The sequence below is a fragment of the Mixophyes fleayi genome, chromosome 7 (assembly GCF_038048845.1).
Source record: "Mixophyes fleayi isolate aMixFle1 chromosome 7, aMixFle1.hap1, whole genome shotgun sequence".
Lineage (NCBI taxonomy): Eukaryota > Metazoa > Chordata > Amphibia > Anura > Limnodynastidae > Mixophyes > Mixophyes fleayi.
Genome location: NC_134408.1, coordinates 98,803,318 through 98,825,373, shown reverse-complemented (window position 1 = coordinate 98,825,373; position 22,056 = coordinate 98,803,318). Strand labels below are relative to the sequence as shown.

The 22,056-nt window shown below is 38.7% G+C and overlaps 1 protein-coding gene across 4 annotated transcripts in view; it reads right to left on the bottom strand.

The window, feature by feature from the left end:
• PARD3B (par-3 family cell polarity regulator beta) overlaps nucleotides 1–22,056 on the bottom strand; it is a 1,062,783-nt gene that overhangs the window by 564,619 nt on the left and 476,108 nt on the right. The window lies entirely within an intron of this gene.

The following is a 22,056-nucleotide window of genomic DNA, read 5'->3' as shown; positions in this document are numbered from 1 at the left end:
GAAGATAGAAGACTAGCTACTAACGTCAACTCCTCTTCAAAATTCACTACATTGGACAGCACAGCGATTCAGCGATTAGCACCTCTGCCTCACAGCGCTGGGGTCATGAGTTTGATTCCCGACCAGTGCTTTATCTGTGTGGAGTTTGTATGTTCTCACCAAATTTGGTGTGTTTCCTCTGGGTGCTCTGGTTTTCTCCCACAGTCCAAAAATAAAGCCTAAAAATAACCATTGTGTGTGTGTGTTTGTGTGTGAGTGTGTACCTGTATGCCTATACTTGTGGGGGGCATTGACCTGTTTACACACCACCATTGTGAGAATCTTGGTTATAGAGGGGACAAAAGATAAGGTCCCCCCAAAACTTACCAATGCTAGTCGACGCAGGATACCTTGCTAATATACTAGGCATAAAAATTTGGCATGTCTCCATGTGTCGATTTTGTCGGACAGTGGGACTAACGTTGAGGGGGAAGTCAGGCCACCATTAAAGGTCAATGGAACATACGGATTTTTTTTCAACGCCCCGCAAGAGAAGGAGATTGCAGCTTTTTTGACCTTGTACACCATATGGGGATAAGACACGGTCGCATCCATCTCCTGCTTAAAATAAAGTGGGGACAGTGGAGCAGTGGTCACTCCGGGTACAGTCCAGAGAGCAGTGGAGAGGAGTATAGACAGCAGTGGAACAAAGTACAAACAGACATGTGCTATGCACAATGATTCTTCACCTAACGGCAGTGGTGTTCTAGACAAAGAAGGACGGAAAAATTATGCAGTGTCGGTCTAAACACTGTCAAAACAAGTGATGGCTTCAGGGCATAAAACAAAATGGAGTACTGCCTGTACTGTGAAACACCTCTTTCAATGAAGCATGTTAAACATAATGAGAATGAAGTAGCCTGGGCCATGAAATTTCCCTAACACATTTAAAAGAAAAGTGTGTGCAATTGACACATCTTTGAAATACAGGCAACTTTGCATACAATGCTGAAGTGATAAGGACAGGACAAGGAGTTCTGACACCATGCAAACTTCCAAAGAGATGATTGCTGAAGGTTTCCTGCACTGCACAGCCTACCAAGGCTTATTTGCAAGAAAATACCTGTGGTGACACATGCAGAGATGTATGCTAAACTGAAGGGGCAACTCAAACCTGGCACAAGCAGAGCCCAGTCTCTATGTGCCTTTGCTCAGCCTGTTGCACCTGACATCAGTGGCTTTTGGAAACTCTTGAGCGACATGAATCCAGATTAAATTTTTCTCACATTCAAAAATGCATCAAGCAGATGAGGCAGATGTGGGGCATCAATTTAATGTTGGCAAACACAAAAAAATCCAGACAGCTGTGAAACTATACTTAAAGAACCAAATAACAACTATAAAGATAAATAAAATTTATTGAAACGATACACAGTGGTTGAGCATGACTGTAACCATGGCTAGGTGTGTGGATGTCCTCAGACTGCCAAAGCTCATGAAACTTTTCCCACCTTGCCGTTCATGTCAACACTTTGATCAAAGTGAAACTGTAAATCTCAAGTGGTAACTCTGGTGACAGCGTGCTCCTTTACATACCCATATGACTGTCTTGTTGGCAGGACATTAGGAAAGGAGTGTCCCTGTGTGCAATTGTTCCAGACATGGCTCCTCACAATGCAATAAAAACATGTGTGTGGTTGTGTGTATCTGAGATCGCGAATTTAGACTGTAAGCACCAATGGAGCAGGCACTAATTTGAATGACAAATATTCTCTATACAGCGATGCAGAATTGGTGGCGCTATATAAATGATGATGATAACTACAAGATAGTGCACGAGGTCAAACCAGATATTGGTCATGTCTTGGCACTTGTGCAGCTTCCTTTAGTTTAAATTTCTGAAGCAATATTGCTATGCTCTGCAAAACATCTCTTAAAATTGCAGAAACTGATAAGTGGAAATGTTATTTTTCAACCGTACGGCAGCAGAGAAATAAGCAACAATGTTTTGCAAATCATTTTACTATCAATATGAATGATGAATTATTAAAAAAAGGAAATTTAATTTTTTTTTAAAATTAACTTTCATATATACTTTGTTGTCACAGAATCCACTGCCATGTTTAAATATTCATTAGCCTGTGGGCATAAGTACATTTATATTTAAAATAAAAGGGAAAGTGTAGTATTGATTGCCCTAGTACAGTAAAATGGCATATTGATGTGACAATGCCATACAAACTATCATTAAACGTGCAGTGCTTGCATATATTATGTACCGGTATATATTATATATTATGGAGGCGCTGTGGAACCCTTGTGGTGCCTTATGAATAAAAGACAATGACAATAATAATAATATTAGCAAGAACAGTAACTTTTAAATGTAGCAAGGGGTAAATGCTGTATAAAGAATATATTTTACAAGACAGCCCAGGTCATCATTATAATTTATTTATATAGCGCCACCATTTACACAGCACTGTACAATAATACTTTTTCACTCATATCAGTCCCTGCCCCTTCAGAGCTTACAGTCTAAGGGGTATATTTACTAAACTGCGGGTTTGAAAAAGTGGAGATGTTGCCTATGGCAACCAATCAGACTCTTGCTGTCATTTTGTAGAATGCACTAAATAAATGAAAGCTAGAATCTGATTGGTTGCCATAGGCAACATCTCCACTTTTTCAAACCCGCCGTTTAGTAAATCTAGCCCTAAATTCCTTAACACACACATGTTAATTTTGACAGCAGCCAGTTAACCTACCAGTATGTTTATGGAAGCTGGAGCACCCGAATAAAACCCACGCAAACACAGGGAGCCCTGGTCTGAAATGGGACTCATTATCACAGCAATATGAGGCAGAAATGCTAACCACTGAGCCACCATCCCGCTATATTACTTAATAGAACCTCTGGTTAATCCTAAAGACAGATACAAAGTGAAGAAGAACTGAAAAATAAAAATGGCAGCAATTTCACTGTATTATGTAAACTTCAACCATTTCTCCTACAGTCTAGCATCTTTTTTTTCTGTGCGAGTTTAATTTCATGAATAAAGATTAATAGAATAAAGCTAGCCATGCCTATTTACAAACATATGGTCTGATCAGCAAATGGCCAGATCTCGGCTACACACGTATATCGTACCATTTAGTCTTCTGGTCGAATGAAGTGATGACATGTTGGCCAATAAGTAAGGTGGCCCAATAACTTAAAATAAAATCTGCAGGCATCGGTAGTTACTGTTTTCCACCCTGAATTCATTTTTATAATTCTCTGTGATTATCAATGAAAGCCCATACTAAATCATCCAAATTAGCAGGAAACATTGTCACGCAGCTTTATACAGAACAAATATCCCACCAATCCTTAACTATTTCTTCTAGAACAGAAGGATGTGAAGTACAGAAATGATAGCAATTGGAAGTGACAGACACAAAATCAGAAGAATATTGTTCAAACCTTTATATTGAACCTACACATGTATCAATTTCAGAAGGAATTGTGAAGTACGATATATACGGGTGATTATTAGATTTCTTCTCCCATAATTTTATATAGAGATGGCAGACCCAGTGGGGGTTGAACCTAACATTTTTTCTTTAAACAGCCCCATCCTCAAACACATGAGAAGCAAGACAGTAGATTGAGCTTTGGAAAAATCTGGTCTGCAGCCATAATGCACAGCTAACAAAATGATAAAGTCATCAAGAAAAATGCATCAATGTTATAATGAGAACATAACCCTATATCTATATGCAGAAGGTAGAGAAATACAGACTTCCATAAGCATTACAGGATTAGGAGATGATCATAATTCAAAAAGAAATATGAAGCTTGGAGAAATGCTAATATAATTTCAGAATGTAGTGGATACATGAAATGAGCTTCCAACAAAAGTGTCAGAGGTTAATGCAGTGGGGAATTATAATATACTTAGGATACGTCTATGCAGAACATAAAATAATGCTGAAGATCAAAGGCAGTTTGAAGTCTTCGTGCAAATACTGAAATGAGCAGAAATAAATGGTATATATTTACATCTGGTTCATTCTGGAATGACAACAAAAAAAACTCTATTGATTGATCGCTATATACAAAAATGGCATTACTTAATGTTGGAGTAGCAGCATTTTTTGTTTTATTTTAACATCAATCTCTGTTTGATGCAGCTACGAACAAATGTACAATAGTATCTATTTTATTCTCAATATCCATAGCTTACAACAGCACATGCTACAGATAGGTTTGCAGGTGCATACTGCTGTAAGTGTCTGCACAAACTCCAGTATGTTCAAAAAAACAATGTTAAAATTTATAAAACAAAGAATGGTGGCATTTTGGTAGCTGTGTATGCCTAATATGGTTTAAAAGACCCCAGGGGCTAGATTTACTAAGCTGCGGGTTTGAAAAAGTGGGGATGTTGCCTATGGCAACCAATCAGATTCTAGCTTTCATTTATTTAGTACCTTCTACAAAATGACAGCTAGAATCTGATTGGTTGCTATAGGCAACATCCCCACTTTTTCAAACCCGCAGCTTAGTAAATCTAGCCCCAGGTCTTTTGTTTCCTCTGTGCTTTAAAAATATGGCAAGATTTATATTTAAAAATGGTAGTGAACAGTCTTGGAACACCAAATTCAGGTCTATCCAATTTTTATCTGATAATGCCATACTGGCCAACTCTCCCAGAAAGTACGGGAGACTCCCGAAATTCGGGTCAGTCTCCCGGGAGATCTGGCAATTCTCCCGCATCCCGAAATTAACTTGCTAAAATGATGCGATTCACCGGGAACCGCATCATTTTGGCCCCGCCCCCCAGAAAAATATGCATTTTACTCGAGGGTCGGGCCCAAAATGACACTATTCAAGGCCCCCGCCCTCTAGCCACGCCCCTCTCCCGGACGTCGCCTACTGGAAGTAGGCAAGTATGGATAATGCATCATAATATCTTTTACAAAGGTGGTGAATTATATTCTCATATTTAGCATTAAAGGGCCTTTTCCAGCAGACTAACAGTTTTTTAGTTACGTATTATGAAGGAGAGTGTCAAAATACAAAAAAAAATAATTCATTAACAATGAAAGAAGCCAAACAGCAGCTGTGGCAGGTAGGTGGGTTGTGATTCACAATCTCCATTGTATACTTGCCAACCCTCCCGGGATGTGCAGGAGACTCCTAAATTCTTGGGTAGGTCTCCAGGGAGAGTAGGGCATCCTCCCGCTTCTGCCCACTTCCTAGTGAAGTAGGCAGGATTAGAGCCTCCATGACGCAATTGTCAGAGATTTGCGTCACTTGGCTCCTCTGCCACGGTAAAATGGCACGTATGCATCATTCAGTCCATGGGCAAGGCCAAAATGATGTGATTTGCCAAGCCCCACCTCCCCTACACCTACACACCCCACCTCCGGGAGTTCCCAGGTGGGACCAACATAAAGTTTGGAAGTATGATTGTATCATGCTTATTTCTCTTTTTCTATAAATACATACCATGGTCAAAGTGGAAATTTAAAAGTGGAGGTATGAAAATTTAGAAGTTATGGTATGGAAAATGTAATAGAAATGTAAGTGAATGAAATTTGTTAAGTTTACAATTAAGGCAATAGGAGACGTGGTGGTATGGCGTACCGCTGTGTACACCCCACTTTGACCACTGCATACATAACTTAAAGCAAGGCTTTGTATCTTTGTATGTAACGTTAATACTTGCCTGTCTCTTTTCAAACTATATATTTTATTATAAATTCCAACACATCAATTCTTAAAAAAAAATACACACACTCACACACACACACACAGAAAGGAGACATGCCACAACATTAATTCTGCATCGACCATGCATGTGATACATGCAGTCCCTCCATTAAACTTTAAAGTAGGGCTGTCTTCCCTCTTGCCTCAATACCATTTGTTCTTCTCCAATGTCATTGTACTTGCTTGAAGCTTTTGTGGTCTTGTTTTTACTCGTTTTGCTCTGAATTGTTGTACCCTGTATGGTCTACTGTTCGTATTATATTTTGTACGGCGCTGTGGAAACCTTGTGGCGTCATATAAATAAATAATAGTAATAGAACAACAATAACAATAATATAAAAAAAAAACTCCTCAGGAGATCTACTGAAAATGGAGTATAATTCCATTTTTATGAAGTACCTAAAGCTTGAGACCTCTTTCCTGGAGAGTACCTCACTTATGATGTCAAAAGATGAGGTGAATTTTATGAAACGCAGCGTGAAACATCAGTATTAATCTTTACAATTTATTAAACAATTCTAAAATGTTAGGTTTAGTTCATGAATAACCAGATAAATTATTTCAACGGAGGGGACAAAAATAAAAACCAAGGAAGAGGGAAAAAAAAATCTCCTAAGTACCCAATTCTATCCTATATATTGCAGTATATCTTCAGACCCTAGACTTAGGCAGCCACTTTACTGAAGAACTTGAGCGTGAAATGAAAATCTCAAAGACAGGGTCACGAAAGTGGAAATCTATATCTCACTTCCAGAGATTTAACCTCCAGCTTCTTAAAAAAAAAATAGAGGAACGATTGCTACAATGAGAAATCTTTTTTCTTCTTCTTCTCCATAAATTAAAACGCAATCAGAAAACTCAATCTCTGAATTTAACAAGACAGAAAAGGAAGAAATCCTCTTTATTCTGCTTAAAGTGTTTCCTTCATTCACCTGCTCGCTCCAATCACACATTCTAGCAGTCAAACCTTGATGTCTCTCCTTCCCACTGGCCAGCAGTCACTCCAATTTAGAAGGCACTAAATATTGTTGCTATTGGTGACACAGAAAGGTGGAACAGAGCACAACTCTGCTAATAAAAAACCTTTCACAGAATTCCACACTTTGCTCATAAGCAAGGTTAAAATTTATAGTCTTTAAAATACTGTGTCTGGAGGAGGTCAGGTTAAACGGTTGCTAGTAATAAAAGAGATCAATAAGGAACAGCAATCCTCAGCAGCCAGAAAACTGAATAAACACTTCATCTAAATCCACTTGTCCCTGAATTAAGCGAGCATAAAATTTTGTGTTTACTTTCTTTGCCCCAGTGTAGTCAATAACTCACAAAAGCTTGAACCCAAGAACTCCAGGAAGGAAGCAATGCAGCAAACGTTTGTTGACCAAGAGGCAATTAAAATAGATTTGAAGCCTCTGAGTAATTATGTAAGCTTTAACCTTATCAGGGCAATGACTCCTAGATTTGGAGACAAACATTGTAAACACTAAGAGGCACAGACTGCAAGATTATTGGTTACAAAAGACTCTTGATATAATCAAATGCTCTGCCTTGCATGCTCGATCTCCAACACTCTTTAGGTATTATAAAAAATAAATGGCTGTTAAATGAGTGGAATTGTTATTTCAATTATCCTGGTATTTAAGACTTTGTAAAGCAACTCTTAAGACTCTAATGAGCAGTAGAGAGACGTAGAGTGAAATCTTTACATGCTGGTGGGGGAAGCTATGGCCTGGCTAAGCTTTGTATGCAGGTGCAAATTAAAGGTTTCACTGGGGATTATTTACTAACAAAATGCAAATGTGGAGTAAAGCAAGCAATCAGCAATTAGTTTTCATTGATTTAGTGCAAGTTTGACAATGAAAGCTAATGTCTAATTGATTGCTAGGGGCTTAATAAATAACCCTCCCTGTCTGTATATTTATTACACAGTACATAGCAAAAAAACTCTCTATGCTAAATTAAAAGTACAATAAAAAAAAGTCATAAATATACTATGAAAAACAATTTACAGAATATGATTATGTTAAATAAATGCTTTAATGCACTTTTAAAAGTTTTATCAAAATTACAATTGTTTAAATGCTGAAACAACCAGCACAATAGTCTACTTTCCAGCTTAGTGAAACAAATACGTTTTCTGAAAGAAGTTTTGACTGTCCATCTCTTAAACTTTCACAATACATTCAGCTGCCTTATTTTCTAAACAGTTTCTCTGATAATGACATTGACAGTGAATTATAGATTATAAAATGGATGTCCAGAGCCATTAATCTTGTATAGTTAGGGTACAGTAGCTGAGCATGTCTAACTGATTCACTAATTGTTAGAGCAGTGATTCAATGCATTTACCTGAGCATGCTGCATACTGCCCAGTGGTCCAGATTTTGGAGGGACAGCCTGATTCGTGGGATTTATTTTAACTTATCTATCTCAAAGTGATGATGTTTACCATTTTACTATCTGAAGTAGATACTAAAGAAGCACCTTATTAATCTCTTACATATATTAAAATGGACAACTAAGGCTCCTATCTATCAAAATGCAGCGATAATTATGATTTTTTTATTTTTTTTATCAACGCAATTTAAGAATAAAATATCACTGGGGTGGCTGATATTTAGCTGCCATGTCAATATTGGGCAATCCCAGGGGATATGTGAATACGCGAGCTGCCTAGTCTTCTTATGCATATCCAGTGAACCCAAAAGGCAAATCTAAAAACATTAAAAAAAAAAATCTATATTTATAATACACTTTCATAATTAAAAACTGTAAGTTTGTTTAAAAAACATTACATTAAGTATGTTTCATGGATAACTCAATGAAGTTGACTTGTATGTATAACATATACACTTTACAATACAGTCACGTCCGCACAAGTGCAAGTGAAAGCTCTATAGGTCAGTTTCCCATTTTGTATGTAGTGCCAAGTACATTATCATTGCAATTCAACAGCACAGCTAATAATGAAAGTAACATAAGATATATTTAGCTGTGTATTGCTTCTTTCCAGTCAGCACCACCGTATTTACATCTTATCAGCCGCCAAAACATCATCCATGATGTTGCATAATGGAGTCTATTTGAGCTTTAAATGTCTGTGGTTCAATCTCTGGCCGCAATAAACAGGCGGACAGTTTTACAGGCTCTGCTGCTTTTCAACCTCTTTCCCATTTCTCGGTGATGTGCGTCTCTCAACAGTCTCTAAATGCGTCCACTCATTTCAACACATCAGCTTTCAGCTGCTATGCTCTGGTGTCTCCTGGTGTTTGACCTCAAACCTTTTCTCAAAGCTATAACATTTCATCTGAAAATCACAATTTCCTTTTGCTGGTGATTTGTAATCATCACACCACCAGCAACCATCTCTTATCACTGGCCATTTGGCTTTCTGTTGCTCAGGATCAAAACATTTGCTTCCTTTTGATGTTTTCCCAACATGTGGATAATTGTGATAATTATTTCTGTTATAATTAGGTATTTTACTTTTTAAGCCTAATGGCTAGTAACATAAGCTAATGTCAGATACTTGGAAGGTTATGGCCAGAAAGGGAACTTTTACATTACTGTTACAAAAGTTAATTTATGTATTGTGGTATAAACCAAGTATTGATACTCACCTCTAAATTAGCCCAACTTGTAATAAGATAGGACTGAGACAGCTTTAGAGCTGGTCAACAAATGTATCTTAGAATTTCCAGGTGGTGACAATGGGACATAGCCAGCATCCTGTGGTGTTTCACCTGTTCATGCATTACAACTCCCAGCAAACTCCGACAGCGTAAGCTAGGAAAGCCACAGACTGGTTCCCTGCATATGTGCATTAGGCAATGTAGAGAAGTCAGCTAAATTGTGAAAAGTAAGCATCTAAATGTTTACTAAAATTTGCAACATGTCTGCTGCACTGTTTTCTAAAAATTAATCATTACTAAATATCAATGGGATAAAAGTAGGAGCGATACTGTTCCTACAGCATCCTTTTTCACATACCTGGCTAATTATAATGGGGTATCTATAAAATCACAACAACAGATTTGTCTGTCCCATCATCACACTGGTGTCCTTGATCACACTGTGCCGCCTCATCACACCATTCTATTCTACTTACCTTCTTATGGTTTTATCTTCTGTCTTCTTCAAATTACTGTCACTCACACACAGTAATTTGGTGCTACAGGGCTCCCGTAGTCTAGGGGAGGCACTCTGTAGCATCAGAGAAATGCAGAGCAGGCAGTCTATGTAGACTGTGCACATGTTGGCTCCATCACATACTACTCAATGCGGCCACATCATCCATACACCGCATTCCCGCTGGACAACCCCATGGCCCAAAACACGCTTTAATTGTCCGTCCCAGCCAGACCTTGGGGTTTGCCACATCAAAGTATCAGGGGTGCCCTAATTACCTATGGACAGTGTGATTTTACAATGTTAAATATTACCAAGTGTTGCTTAATGGATAACCCCTAAATAAATGTTATCTAGCAGTTATAGTCTGCTGTAGGACTTGCTGCTCAGACACTAGGCCTGGCTACTGTTTGCTCAGCTTGTGATCTCAACTTCTTAACTTGTAGAACACAGGAGATAACATATATCATAAGGGAGATTAGCACCTTGGAATTTGTCATTATGGATTCTGGTTAAACAAAAACTTTTCTCTTTTCACCCCGAAAGATCAGATAGCAGCATATTAAGATAATGAGCAGCAAGTAAATGAATAATAGGATGCCTGAGATTCATGTTTAACCTGAGTTAAAAAATTTTCTTTTAAGGATTAAGGATTTAAAATGAAGGATTAAGGATTTTGATCTATATATAAAATGGAGGAGACTGACCTTTAAGAAATAAAACATTTCTGTATTATAATATGCTTGCACCACAGCTGTTAGAAATGATGTAATAAATATTCAAGTGTTTTTCTCCATGTGGTGGTTTTGCTCGTTTCTCATACACAATATGAGTAGAAGTGATAAATAAATGTGTAGTCACATCCACAATGTGAGTAATTGAAAGTATATTTATAGGGGGGTATTCAATTGTTCCTCCGGGTGCCGCCGGAACGAGCGCGTTAAAACGATTACCGTTTATACGGTAATATTGCACCTAATTACCGTTCATACGGTAATTTACTCGCTCAATTTCAGCTCGCTGCTCAGGGAGCTGCGAGCTGAAATTGAGCGAGTAATTACCGTATAAATGGTAATAGTTTTAACGCGCTCGTTCCGGCGGCGCCAGGAGGAACAATTGAATACCCCCCATAAAGTCCAAATTCATTTATTAATCAGCAAAAAGCCCTATGTCCAGAGAAAACGTTTGTTTTGCCAAAAATAGGGCCTTCCTGTATCTATCAAGGGCAGAGGCGAAACTAGCGAAGCAGGGAGGAGGGAACTGGGGCCCACACCTCGCTTGTTTCCTAAGCAGCAAACTCCATTATCTTCATGGGCCCCGGTGCACCGCACTTGCTGCACCAATGGTATTCCCACCACTGATCAAGGAGTTACTGCTTACCCATACTTATTTAACAAAGGTGGCAGCAGTGCTGCTGCAATTCTTATTCTGTTATCACCACCTCAGACTTGTGATCATAAAAAATAACAAAATAAAACTTTATTATTTGAATAAAGCATTATTTTTCATTGTCAACATTTTGTTTATATATTGTATAAATTTCAGTTTAAGTCGGGACTTTCAGTTCCACTAAGTATGTGCAAATCCACTAGCTGAGTGACACATGCACACATCCCTCAAGACAGAGCGGCGAAGCATTAAGTCATGCCTTACCTCTCCCAGCCATTATGGTTATTGACCCCTATTAATAAATAAGCCTGTTAGTGTGTTCTTATGTGATACCTTCTAAATTCTATGACTGAAAAAGCAGAACAAATTAGGAACCACCACCTGATCTATTTTCAATCAAGTCTGATCAACCCATGCCTGTTAAACACAAGACTGCATCCATTTTCCAGTAGCTCATATTTTTGGGATATGGAATTCCGGATTGTCTGGAAGAATTCAGAATTGTTGGGTGGTATAGCTTATTGTCCAAAAAAATATGCTCAATTGAAAAGTTCATTTAAATCTTGTTCTTAACCACACCATTTCTGCCAGAGATGTTAGTGGGTAGATCATTAAAATAAAGCTTTCCACCTGTAAGGCAGTTACTAAGCACTTATGTTTTACCACCCACTGTATGTTCAGATTTTTTTCCTTCAATGACAGGTTATACGTTTGTCTATAACAGACACTTTCAAGATTGCTAAGTCTGTCATTTTGTACGTGTGCATAACAGACTATGGCCAAATGGACCATTCCTTGCAAATCCTTTTTTCGTCTACTGAGTCACTCTGTCTGTCTCTACATTGGTTGCCTGTTTTCCAATGAATCCAATATAAAATTCCTCTACTAACATACAAGGCCATCAACAAAATTGCACCGACATACATCTCCTCACTTGTCTCAAAATATCTTCCAACTCGACACCTCCGTTCTGCACATGATCTGCGTCTCTTTTTCACTCTCATCATTTCCTCCCATTCCCGGTTACAGGACTTTTTTCGAGCTGCACCCAATTTATGGAATTCACTCTCTCGCACCACAAGACTTTCCTCTAGTCTTCAAACCTTCAAGGGTGCTCTGAAAACCCACCTCTTCAGACAAGCTTATAATATTCCTCTACCACCCTCTTAATCTTCCTAGATTACCTTAATACCACCCTCTATACAGCTAACACAAGACAACAACCCTCTGACGAACATAGTTGTGTGACTGAGCATACAGCCTACTAAATACTTTGTAACCTTTGCATTCTACCTGGACAAATATTAAACATGATGTAGCACTTACCCTTGTGTATCAAACAATTGTCCCGTAGATTGTAAGCTTACGAGCAAGGCCCTGTTACCTCTCTGTATGTATATATTACCCAGTATTGTTTTATTACTGTTTGTTCCCAATTGTAGAGCGCTATGGAATCTGCTGGCACTATATAAATAAATGCTGATGATGATTCCTAGCATGTTTTTACATAGAGAGAGGCTTAACGGTCAAAATATATAGCAACGCTGAAAATGATTTGGTATTAAAAGAGTAACAATTAGGTCAAGGCTCAGATTACTGAATACACCATAAAATGAAAAAACGCTTTTATTTTTTGCTTTCCATTAAAACCCACATAGTACTTCTAAAGGGATAGAATGTAGTTTACAACATCAGTCTGTATCCATAAATATCTGTCACACTTTTAGACATGATTACATTTTAACAACAAAGTGACACTAAAAACTATGACATTCCCTGGTAAAGATATTAGCTCGATGCATCTACACCTCCTGTGAAACGAGGGTATTCATTATTTCATCAATTCTTTCACTTGGAAAGGTGGTGGATATATATCAAACAGGCCTTGGTGATCGTTATTTAAGGATGAATTCTGGTAATTGGAAAGACAGCACTAAAGATTTCATATACTGAAGAAAAATTTCCTGCACTTAAAACTGGAAGTGATTACAGAGTATAGCTGAATTTTTTTGTCAGCCAAATCAATAATTGACGGAAAAATATATTTTTATAAGAAAAAAATGACAAGAGTCCAGATACTATTCTAGAACTGCAGGAATCTTTGCTTCCGTAAAAAGGTGAAAGACAGAAGTAGATGTAATAAGGGCTAAATAGATTGTTCATATAGTGAGCCTTATGTCTACAACTGCATTTTCCAGCTGTTAAACAGCAAACAAATAAACTGATCTACTGCATATGAGTGGATTAAATCAATTATTACTTGTTTCAAAGTATACCTATGTAAAGTTTAACAGCAATTAAAGTAATTTCTACCACAATATAAATATCAAACTAAACGGAGCTGTAAAAACATTAATAGTGTAAAATCAAGTGGATATATTCTACATACATTCCATTAACTAATCACCCTTCGTAAGTATACAGATCCACAAAACATACACTATTGGTGAGACCTGAGGATTGTTTTGAGAACCACTGTTATAAGACTCAATTCATTTAGCAATAGCTAAAGGACCCAGTTAAAATTTGTAAGAAATTATTACAGCTTATTCTGCACAAATAATGATGGTCAGGACCTGAATTACCCAGGCACAGACTTGTTTACACTAAATTCAGAACAAACTGCACCAAATATTTGTTTAAAAAACTGTGCCCCTATGATTGTGGATGAGACATAGTTAAAGAGAACCTGTCCCCTGATTCTACAGAATCACTCAAAAAACATTGGCAGTGATATATAGAGGATGTCAGTCAGGGACACTGCCTTGTGCATGCATACAACCTAACTTGGCTTTCGAGTTTTGCTATCAGCTTGAGAAAAAAAGTCATAGCTGCCTATGCAATGACTTATAAACCTCTTGGGTGAGAAGCAATGTTCGGACATGGAAAGTGTCACAGTATGCATGATGTAAGTTATGGGGGTATTGTTATACAAAATAGTGGGTGCAGCATACCTCCCAACATGTGCTCCTCACACAGTGCGTGTAGGCATGGTGGCATCACATTAGAGCATGCCATGCTCACCAAGGGCATGTCTAGCATTAGGCTGACCTTAAACCTCCTCCCATCCCATAAAAACATCCCTGAATTGCAACAGGCACCAGTGCTCTTTAGTGAGATGGGGTGAGGGCACTTCCCAAGAGTCCCAGCAGTTCAGACAAAAGTCCCGACTGATGTTAATGTTACAGTCCCCAAAAGGCACTCATTAATAAACATAAAAAGCTGGTGTGCAACTTGGTTGAAGCAATCTGATCTAGCCAGTAACCTCCATTTAGGCCTGTCCACTTCTCCCTGCTGGTCACCTGCATCTGTCCAGCTACTTCAATGCATATGTTAAATACACAAACTGCTTGTGCATACACCCTGGCTGGTACTCTGATCGCGGTACCTTAATGAGAGTTGGCAACTATGTAGTAGGCAGTTTACAGATATAAAAATGCACAGTGCACCATAGAAACTGAATAGCAAATCTCACATTACAATAACACAAGGATACTCTGTAATACTTGAAAGTTAACACAGTGATAAAAAAAATGTATTTGCTAATGCTTATGAAATGGTTGTTATACAGTAAAGCCATAACAGCCAATCAGCAATTACCTATCATCTGTTAAGTATAGTAAGACAGTGAAAACAAATGTCTTATAGTTGCTGTGGTTTTTGTGCACATTTACATCTTAGAGCATTGTTAATAAATAACCCTTGATATATCTGCTTAGTTAAGCTCTTCTGAATGTTAAAATACATACACATTGCTATCAGAAAAATGCAAATATGAATTAAAATTAATTAGTTAAAAATGTATACAGTCTAGAAAAATAAGAAAGCTTGTTAATTGCTATAGAGAAAAGAAAGGGTACGTCTCCGAGGTGTCTAATTATAAATTCCTTGAATATGAAATGAGAGATCAATAACTGCAAGTGCAAAAAGAGTACAAAATAGACAACAAACAAATGTAAAGAGAATGAAGCATGTACCATTTCCTCCTCACTGCAGTCCTGCAAAGCCGGACTTGATGCCTTTTAAATTAAAATAAGTAGTGCCAAGCAGCCCTAAAATTAAAATGTGGAAGTACAAAGACAGAGGAAGCTGGAACTGCAATACCTTTATACTGCTCACTGTACTTTCTACCATTGAAGAACATATTTTTGTGTCATAAGCCAGATGTCAGCTGTGTTCAATGAATATTTTCTACAGAAGTGCAGCCTTTTGCCTCAGTTTACTGTAATGCTAGTGAGAGAAGTCTGGGTACTTCCTGTGAAAATTGAACTTCAAAGAAAAAGGTGTTACATAGATTATCCTGGAGGATGAATTCACATTTCTATGTAGATGGAGCTAAGTCATGATTTTACTTTATATACTTCCATAGCACCTCCTTGATTTTAATTGACGTCTTTTTTTTTCTTCTTATAGAAAGCAGATATGAGTCTTCAGATCCGATAGCAATATCAGTATTTCATGTTAATGCAGGGTCATCTATCCAAGAATTATATGCTCGGTTGACCCGATATTGAGGGGGTAACAGGGAGGTCACATCTTCAGTATAGATCCAGCCAAGATCACATATTAGTTTGTTCTCAGTTAAGGTTCACCAGGTCAAGTGAATACTGAATAACAGATCTCTATAGATAACTCCAGACAGGTGTTTTTTCGGGGGGAATTAAAATTGAACAAGAGAAGTAAAGAAGAAAAAGCTTTTTTTCCTCCATTTTGCTAATTAATATGTCAGAGCTCATAAAGAAGAAAGGCGTCAGCTTTTCTTGGGCACTGCATCATTGTAAAAGAGCAATGTCAGCAGAGACTCGGCAGACAGTCAATACATATTAAAAAGAGTTCCAAGCGCTAAATCAAAATGAAATGCGAAAAGGGGAAAGGATAGGAAAGAAGATGGCTAATAAATAATAATACCAGGAACAAAAGCAACTATATTTTATAAAATTATTACTAGAGCTTTCTAAAAAAGGGTAAAAAGAAAGGGGAAAAAAAACACAGAAAAACGGCACTTGTAGTAATGAAAATGTAAACTATATATCAGTTTGGTTTATTGTCCCGTAAATGTTTAATACAGCAACAGTGCATGGAATAAGCCTTCTATAAATTGTGGCACTTGTAAATCCTGAATGCAATATGTATGGCTAGGAGCTGCCATAGTGAGGATACTTCTAGCTTGTAAGAGCAAAAACAGAGTTATCAACAGGAGCAAATTGCATTTTCATATGATTGTCCTTTGACCACATGAAGACTGGAGGGCTTTCAGCCATTATGACAACACCAAAATTCCATTTTTACTATACCTTAGTTTAAAATGGAATGATGTTTTTATTTCTCGTGCTGATCACACACACTCGGATCTCAATGACCGGCCGAAGAACAAACCCTTGTGGCCAAATTGGTCAGATACAACTATTATGATCACGACCATCCCAGGGGCCTTTTTACTGCAGGTGGATATTGACAATACAGGAGCAGAGAGTGGTTATCTGCCAACCAGATAATTTCTTTTCACTTTGAGGGAACACATGCTTCCATGATAAGCAAATATGCTGATTGTTGTGCTTTTGGCCAGGTTTGGTCTACAGAAACACATTTTTTTATTATTTTTGTTGAATATATATGATATTTACATATTAACATTAATAGCATATTTTTACATATGAGAAAATATATATGTCCTTCTACTTTCATACAATGCAACTCCAGAAATGTACCCCATAATTTAAATCAGCTAGTGACCGAAGTATCTGCCTCACTGACCCTGTCTACTGTTGCAGGTTTCTAGATCATGCTAAAGATGGAGAAAAAAGTGTATCATCACTTCAAAGTCCAATCTACTAGCACATTTAATACTAAAATACTGTTCAGGTTAGCTTCCTTAAGTCTTGGAAGTAACCATTACACAGCAGAACTTTTTTTTTAATTATGTGTCAATTTTATGTATTTCAAAGTTTGCAATATATGGATTAAATTGAACCTAGAAATGGATGGTGCAAATGCTCAGATTGAAAGCATTTCAATGTTGCCTTGCAATACAAAACCTAATTTTTGCATGTGGCTAAAGTAGGTGCCTAATCTGCACTCAGCAAGGAACATCCCTGACCCACACAGCACCTCCCTTAAGAAGCTGCAACGTTTCTCACCATAGAAGACAAAGCTACTCTTGTACTCTTGGAAATATGCAAATATGTCCTTGTAAAAAAAAAGTGATTTGAGATGAGGGGTTCCTGTCTCTTACTGCTCTATGCTATAAATGGCAACATAATAAAAGGGGAAAGGTGCCCAGTATGGTGCAATCAGCCATGAACTGCGTCACTATGCCCTGTCTTCACCAGGGAAATAGGCAGAATGCGGAAGGGCACACTGTTGTCCCTGGGAGCCCAGGAGAACTCTAAGAAATTGGGAAGTCTCCCGGACATTCTGAGAGAGTTGGCAACTATGATTACGACAGGATTTTACATGTGTGACCTGGCTTTGTCAGTTCACAAATTCGGAATGGATCTGGAAGTCCTGATCTGAGCTTTCAGTTCTACTTTCAAAAGCAAAACAAATAATAAATAAATATGTTTAAAATATTTAAAAAATCATAAAAATAAAAATGATGTTGGGAAAACCTGGTTACATCTAAAGTCTGAGTTGGCGATAATAATATGAAGCTAGTGTGATGAAACGAGGTATTAATATCACCTCAACCAGCCTGCACCTTGTTTCTCGCAAGTGGACTATAAAAACAGACTTTTTCTAGCCCTCTGGGTTCCCATATTTGTCAGTCATATTTAAACTTGTATATATTCTATTTGGAAGTAGTTAAAATGTCTGCCAGCATGGTTTTCTTATCTTGCAGACTAGTCCATTGTTTCAGCCTAGGCAATAGGATTATTATCCACCAGTCCTTTATGAATGTACATCACACCAGGAGGCAATGTCGGGTTAAGTGTTTAAACACTTAACCTGTGGGGGCCCGAAATTGCCCCTTTAAAGTCAGTTGAATACAAGTCGTGATGACAGTAAGCAGTAGTGCCGGACACCTCTTCAATCGAAATCCCTTGCGGTCAGCATTCGGGTCCATCGGTGATCACCAGAATCGCTTTAAGGTAAGTCAAGAAATATTAACATCGCTACATAATTACAGAGGACTGCATTGTGAATTTAAATGTAATGTGTCTGGATTGTGATTTATCCTGCTATATAGCCACAGAACAATACCTATCCCTAATTATATCAAGAGTGACTCATCTGCTAACCCTTTTTCTGTATGTTTACCTGTGAAAAGGTAAACACAGAAAAGAACCAATCAGGCAGGTCCTGAAACTCATGAGAAAGACATTTTTGGGCTTAAAAGGGAGCTCCAGAGAACAGCAAAGAGGGCATTCACTGCCCAGTGATAGCTGAAGTCTGGCTGGCGTTGAGGCCTTGGCCTCTGCCCTAACAGGAAAGGGACAATCGGTCCCTGGAGTACTGTCTTTGCCCTGATCTACCTCTCTAGGTCTTGGGGAGCTTTGTGTCCGCCAAAAGCAGAGTGACAGTGACTCAGGACCGCTGCCTTGCTGGTAGCCAGTAGAAGTTTGGATAGACAGCATCCCCTTTGAGTGGCTAAGAAACTGGTGAGGTGTTTTCATTATACTCTGTATGCTGTCTGTGCCAGACTGTAGTATTACTTGTTGCAGGTTATTATTATTAAAAATGGTTATTGCTGTTTGGTGCTACCATTTTGTTAAATAAACCTATTTATTATAGAGATGGGCTCGAACTTAGGGTATCTGAGCAGGCTCACGAGCCGGCTCGGGACTGGCGCGTTCGGGCATGGAAAAGTGGCAAAACGTCATCATTGTCTCGTCGGATCTTGCGAGATTTTGATTCTTTAAATAACGCCCCAAACGGAGCTCCGTCGCCATTTCACAGAGAGACAGAGAAGGGATAGCAGTGTCTTTGATAAGGTCTAGTGTAGTTAGGCAGGGTTAGTATAGTGAAAGTCTCAAGTCACAGTGCCAGTGCTCACTCACAATTAGGAGAGGTGTCAGTGGGCTTTGTTTAATAGGCTGGTATTGTGCTTTCCAGTCTCCATTCACAGTGTACTGTTACAGAGCTCAGCCAGAATTAGGAGAGGTGGCACAGGGCTATGCTTTAATGTTCAATAGCCTCCTATTGTTCTTAATAGTCAAATTGTATTGTGCCACAATTCACTCACAATTAGGAGAGGTGGCATTTTGCATTTTCTTTATAAAAATTTAATAGGCTGGAATTTTTCTTTGCACTCACAGTGTACTGTGCCAGAGCTCGCCCACAAGTAGGAGAGTGGGCATTTTGAATTTTCTTTATAAAAATTTAATAGGCTGGTATTGTTCACTCAAATTGTATTGTACCAGAGCTATGGATTCCCATCAGTCCCCATAAAACCAGGAGCACCAAGCAGCTGCTGGCACCAGTCATGATGATAATAATAATCCCTCTACCTTTACATCATCTGCTAAAGCCTTTCTTAAAGTGCATAGTGTTTGTAAGTCAGGGAAACAAAAATGTAAGAAAACGCCTTTTACCTCAGTAAAGAAAAAATCACCTATACTCAAGGCCAAGTTAAGTGCCGGAAAAAATAAAAATTCGCCAACATGCTAATCTACACACGCAGTGGCAAGGGAAGATTCAGGCCTTCACCTTACTTTAGGTGTGCATCTTCTTGTAAGGTCAGTGATGACAATGGAAGAACTTGTCATTCTGACTACAAAAGTGGTGCCCAAATACTTCTAAGTGTAAAAGCAGAGCGGAAAGAAAGTAGCAAGGCCTTACAAGAAAATGTTGATTCTGATCCAGATATGACAAATACCTGAGGAGAGTCTTGACCTTTTTGATACAGAACTCACAAAGAAGCCTCCTGTCAGCATATGTTCTGATACGTGCATGAGCAGTAGTGTAGCCGGTGATACCCAAATTGAGGATGCTATTTTGGAATTGCAAGAGGATGAGGGGGATATTTCTGTAGCTGATGACGGCGCTAATGACGATGTTGATGACGATGATGTTGCTTATGTAAGTCCTGTACCGGTGGAAGTAGTTGTTGACAGTGTTAGCAAGAAGCCAATTGTCATGCCTGGGCAGAAGACAAAAAAATCCACCTCTTATGTCTGGAATTATTTTTACCCAACCCAAATCCTGACAAAAGCTGTGTAGCCATATGTAGCGTTTGTAAATCCACAGTCAGTCGAGGTAGGGACATAAACCATTTAGGAACCTCATCGATGTTACATCATTTGAAGAGAGTTCTTGAGAAGCTTTTGGGAAAATCCGAAACTTATTCCCACAAAATAACAACAAGCAGCCCAGCAACAGCTAGCTCCCTGCTCTCATCTAGATCACGGCCCCTGCAATCGACACAGACAACACCATCCTCACCAATATCCTCATTAGCGATTGGAGTTAGTCCTGCATCCAAGCCGCTTAGGCTACATGACTCCTCCCCTAACCAGGATTCCTGTGAAGATTTTGTGACCGTTAGGCCTACTGCTGCTGGTCCTGCTGCTGGGGGTGAATCTTCCTCCCATAAGCAGCCCAAGAAGAAGACAACTAGTACTTTACAACAATTAATTGTGAAACAATCTTTTGCTAGAGAAAGCAAGTATGACAGCAGTCACCCAGTCACAAAGCGGATCACAGATGCCATGGCAACTATGCTAGTGTTAGATCTGCATCCAATATCCACTATTAATGCAGATGGTTTTTTACAGTTAATAGAGGTTGTGTCCCCGTTACCAAATTCCATTGCGACACCATTTTTTGATAAAAACTATTCCTCAACTGTACCAGAACGTTCATAAAAATGTAATAATTGGGCTACAAAATGCCATTCTACTCACTGTACACTTAAACACAGATATGTGGGCAAACAAAAGATCATATGACTGTGACAGCCCACTGGGTTGGTCATTCACCTTCACCAGCAGTAACAGCAGCAGCATGTGCACCACTATGTAACATTTCTCACAGGCAGGCTACTCTTTGTATCACCGGCTTCACTAACAGGTATACAGCTGATAATTTGTTACAAAAACTAAGGGATGACATTGCAACATGGCTTATACCACTTGGACTCTCCCCAGGATATGTCATTTCTGATAACGCCAACAATATTGTGCAAGCATTACAGCTGGGTGATTTCCAGTACATTCCCTGTTTTGCTCACACAATAAACTTGGTGGTGCAGAGCTTATGAAAAATAACCGTGAGGTGCAGGCAATGCTTTCGGTGGCCCGTAAAATTTCGGGGCATTTCCAGCATTCTGCCACAGCATGTAGGAAATTGCAGCAGCTACAAGAACAATTTAATTTGCCCTGCCACCAACTTAAGCAAGAGGCATTAACAAGGTGGAATTCCACCCTGTACATGCATTCAGAGGATGGAGGAATAGCGCAAAGCCAAACAAGCATATTGCACAAGCCATGGCATTGGGAAAGGAGGGGGAATGTATTTCAGTCTTGCACAGTGGAGAATCCATTCTGTGTTGTGCAAGGTGTTGAAACCATATGAAGTTGGGACGTGTGAAGTGAGTTCAAACACTGCTAGCTTGAGCCAAGTCATTCCCTTAATTCGACTTTTGGAAAAGCAGCTTGAGAAACTGAAGGAGGAGATGAAAGAAAGAAATTCCGCAAAGTATGTTGGCCTTATAGATCAAGTACTTAATACGCTTCTCCATGATCCAAGAGTAAATAAAATCTTGAAGTCGGATCACTGTTTTGGCGACTGTGCTTGATCCAAGGTTTAAGACCTACGTAGATTCTTTGCTTCCAACTGATCGAGATCTGAAGAGATGCAAGGAGCTC